Raw genomic sequence first — 4,066 nt, 5'->3', positions numbered from 1 at the left:
ATTGCAGGCCTGCATGACACTCAGCTGGAGATCAGAAGTAAGGTGTTCCGACATGCCCTGCTCAATTTGATTAAAAAAATTATGTGCTGGCCTCTGGAGGTCGGCTTTCACTTGATCAAGGCTTTTGCTGACCTCCTGGATACGTGCATTCAAGAGGTTATGTGAAACATCCATTCGGTCACCCAAAGCCTTGATTGCGTCATGTAAAACCGAGCTCAAGTGCAAAAACTCGGGCATGAGTGACCTGTCCGAAGCCCTCTGCCATTGCCGGGAGGAGCCCAAAAAAAAAGGGGTCAGTGGAAGAGGACTGCAAAAGGGGAAGACCTGATGAACCAGCTCCCTGGTCTCCAGTTAGTGTGGAAGGCCCACTTGCTGCTGCGCTGCTGGATGGCTGGGATGGGTCCGTGGCTGTCGGATGAAGGACCGCTCCAGAACATGGGCCAACAGTAATGCTGTATGTGCTGTGAAAAAAGGAAAAAGAAAATTACTATCAAAAATTTACCAGACTCAAAATCCTGTGGAATGTAAAAATACAGATTATGGCAATACAATACAACCTAATGCACGTGATAAATACTTACGTTCTGTGGGCAAGGACCGGTCTTAAAAATGACAGAACTCGATGGTATTTGTAGCGTCTGATCCTTGCTCCTGAACCACTGGGAACATGGCTCTCTTGACGCAGGTCCTTGTTGAAGCGGTCCTTCATCGAACGCCAACGTGTTTTGACTTTGGATACTGTTAAAAAAAAAATTGTGGTCAGAAAAAGGACTTTTGGCCGTGCTCACACAACTGTGTGTGATGAGAGAAACTCTTGAGAGCTTCTTTCATCACACACAGTCGAGTGAGCACGGCCAAGGTCTCTGCTACTTCACACTGCAGTGCAATACTTACCAAATGCAGTTCGGACCCGTGTCGGGGCATTGTCCCAGCCATCCCACATCACTTGGGCCACCTCATTCCATAACCGCCGGATCGTGATGTTGTTCGAGTGCAGTGGATCCCGGGTGTCCCACAACAGGACTCGCTCCTGGACCAGGGTGATAAGGAGGTCATTCTCAATAAGATCATCCTCCCGTTGTGAAACCTAAAAATTAAAGAAAGTCATTACAGTTTGCTCAATTAAATAAGGAAAAGAAAGAAAAAAGATGCTGACAAATGGCATGAATAGGAAAGTCAACATACCAAAGGATTCCAGAAGAAAAAAGTAAAGAAATACGAGTGGAAAGAAAGGAAGATTCAAGAATATTACACTGAGGACAGTTAGCCTTCTATACGTACCCGCTGCCGTCTTTCCACCGTACCTTGAGTCCGCTGCTCCTGCCCTGTCTCTGCCGCAGTAGAAGAGCCCTAAAAAAAGAAAAAATCAAATTGTCACATGTGTCGATGTGACAGTGAATACTTACCAATCTGACGAGGCAAATACTCACCTCACTGACATGCTCCACTTCCGACTGTCCTGGACGAAACTCCTCACCAGATGAAGAATCCGAAGAAGACATTCTGATGCATGTAGAAAGAAAGAAATGGCAGAAATTAGGACATAAATTAGAACAGAACTAGGCAACATATTATCTGGGAAATTTAGAACACTGAATCGTGCCAGAAAAACCCAAAGTCCCAAGGACAAACAAACTCCATAATAATCATAGAAAAAAGGAGTAAAACGGAGAAAGCAAATACTACAAATATAATTTATTAGTCATACAAAGGTTGGTACATACAAGTATAATAGCAATATAAAAAGGATGGTAAGAATAGAGTGAGTCCCCACCAGTATAAGCCACCACCTGAATAGGAATGTAACTTATCCACTAGTAGTAAGAAGGCAGCCGCCCATATACATAAGGTTAGCCCTGGGAGACACAAATTCATCCCCCACACTAAGAATACTGGCAACCAGACAGGCGCTTACCGGAAAGATGCAGAGGTGGCGTATACCGGGTAGGATTCAGTCCAACAGGACCCCCGACGCGCGTTTCGCTGGCGCGGGTGCTTTAGCTTTCTCAAGGGGAATGCCCCAGACCATTACAGGACCTCTCAAATAGTACCGGGTCAATACCACGTGAGTAATCACGTGTAGAGATTCTGCCAATCATGGCCATAGTTGCGGCGCATGCGCGGTCATGGCACCCCGCCCCACGTCCGGAACGGCCTCAAGCATCGCGCAGACGCGGTGGGACTTAGTCCCATCGCGCCTGCGCGAGGCAGAAAGACGCCGCACGGACCGGGAAGCAAGGCAACCAGAGGCCGCGCATGCGCACCCAGGCCAATGTACTAGGCATGAATCAAAGATAAGTACCTAGCTGTGAGCCGCAATATGCAAAAAGCCTATCAAAGGCAAACCCCGGTAGATGTACGTATATATGAGTATATGCTTACAACATAAATACCCCAAATACTACCGAGTAAATGCCATAAGCGGGGTAGTATGATGTTACAATCGGCTTAATGAACACAACGAAAGGAAGGTACAGGGAAGGCTGCGTTATGTCACATATGTCTAAAAACCTGTAAACGGGAAAAACATACAATGTATATATATACACACATACATGCCAGGTAAACGAACTTCTCTATTACCAAAAATATACAAATTAGGCAAATAATTGCCATAGATGAAATACATTGTATCTTTAACATTCGGCTAAAAATAGCCAATAGACAAAGTTCAAAGCTGCAGCGAGGATGGTCCAATGAGAAGTCCAAGAAGGGTCAGGGCCCAGGGACATCAAATGCATATTATACAAACTGAAAAGAATAAGAGAAGAAAATAATAAATAAAAACACAATAAAAATGGACAAAAATCCCACCAAGGGACCCACTCAAATAAGGGGCCAGGAGGATGCACAGGTACAGAGATCACATGATGATATAATAAATTGAGATAAATGGAGAGCAAGGGTTAAAAATAATAAAGAATGAAAGGATAAGAGAGTCGACAGTTTATCCCAAAAATGAGGAGAAACTCAGGGATTCATTAAGTCCACTCGGGGTCAGAGTGTTGAGGCGCACGATCCAAGCAGCCTCTCGCTGTGCCAATACCTTTTTATAATTACCACCTCTGGCCCCGAGATGGACACAATCGATGCCCCTGACCTGAGGAGTCCCTGCATCACAATTGTGGTATTTTTTAAAATGACGAGGGAGTGTCTTCAGGTCAGATTCATCAATGACTGTACGTGCGGCATTGATATCTCTGACGTGTTCCCGGACACGTATCCGGAGCTCTCTGGACGTAAGTCCTATGTAGATCCGAGAGCATCCGCATGTGGCATAATATATGACATTAGACGTACCACAAGAAATGTCTTGTCTAATGTCATATATCTTGGAACCGTCAGAGGATTTGAAAGTAGAAATCCGTAGCATGTTAACACAGGCTACACAATGGCCACACTTAAATGAGCCTAGTATGGGGCCCCTAGAGCCAAAGGGATTAGCCACAGGAGGGACATAATGACTCCTCACCAATAGGTTACCCAAATTGGGAGATCTCCTGGCGGTCATTGATGGAAAATTGCCCAAAACTGAGGTGAGTGCGGGTTCTGTTAGTAAGACCGGCCAGTGTTTTTTCAATATCTCCCGCATGTGTAGCCACTCGTGGTTATATGTGGTTATAAACCGGACCTTGTCACCATCTGTTTGCATTCTTTGTCTATTGATCTTTGGATATAATAGATCCCTCCGTGGTGTTCTCCTCGCCCTTTCAAACCCCTGCCTAACGGTCCTATGGCTATATCCACGGGACTCGAAGCGTCCCCTAAGATCCTCCGCCTGTGCAAGGAATTTACTGTCAGTGGAGCAGATCCGCCTCATCCTCAGGAACTGTCCGACTGGGACGGCCCTGATTGTGCTATAGTTGTGAGATGAGCCAGCATGTAGCAAAGCATTGACAGATGTCGACTTCCTGTAAACGTCCGTCTGAAACTGACGGGCGTTGTCAACCTCAAAGGTGACGTCCAGGAAGTCGATACGTTGATGGTGAAAATGATATGTAAGCTTTATATTTAACTCATTGTCATTTAGCTGGCTCATAAATTCCCCCAGCTGCTGCACCATCCC

General features: G+C 45.6%; 1 long non-coding RNA gene across 1 annotated transcript; it reads right to left on the bottom strand.

The window, feature by feature from the left end:
- Positions 1-440: 440 nt before the first annotated feature.
- LOC143781278 (uncharacterized) lies at positions 441-1,238 on the bottom strand. The gene is made up of 3 exons (XR_013216642.1): positions 895-1,238; positions 582-738; positions 441-461 (listed from the first exon to the last, which is right to left on the bottom strand). It is a non-coding gene; the product is annotated as an uncharacterized LOC143781278 (long non-coding RNA).
- Between the last annotated feature and the right edge of the window lie 2,828 nt (positions 1,239-4,066).

This window comes from Ranitomeya variabilis, chromosome 6, assembly GCF_051348905.1.
Source record: "Ranitomeya variabilis isolate aRanVar5 chromosome 6, aRanVar5.hap1, whole genome shotgun sequence".
Lineage (NCBI taxonomy): Eukaryota > Metazoa > Chordata > Amphibia > Anura > Dendrobatidae > Ranitomeya > Ranitomeya variabilis.
Note: the sequence above shows the minus strand (reverse complement) of the source record. Positions and strands in the feature narration are given on the sequence as shown.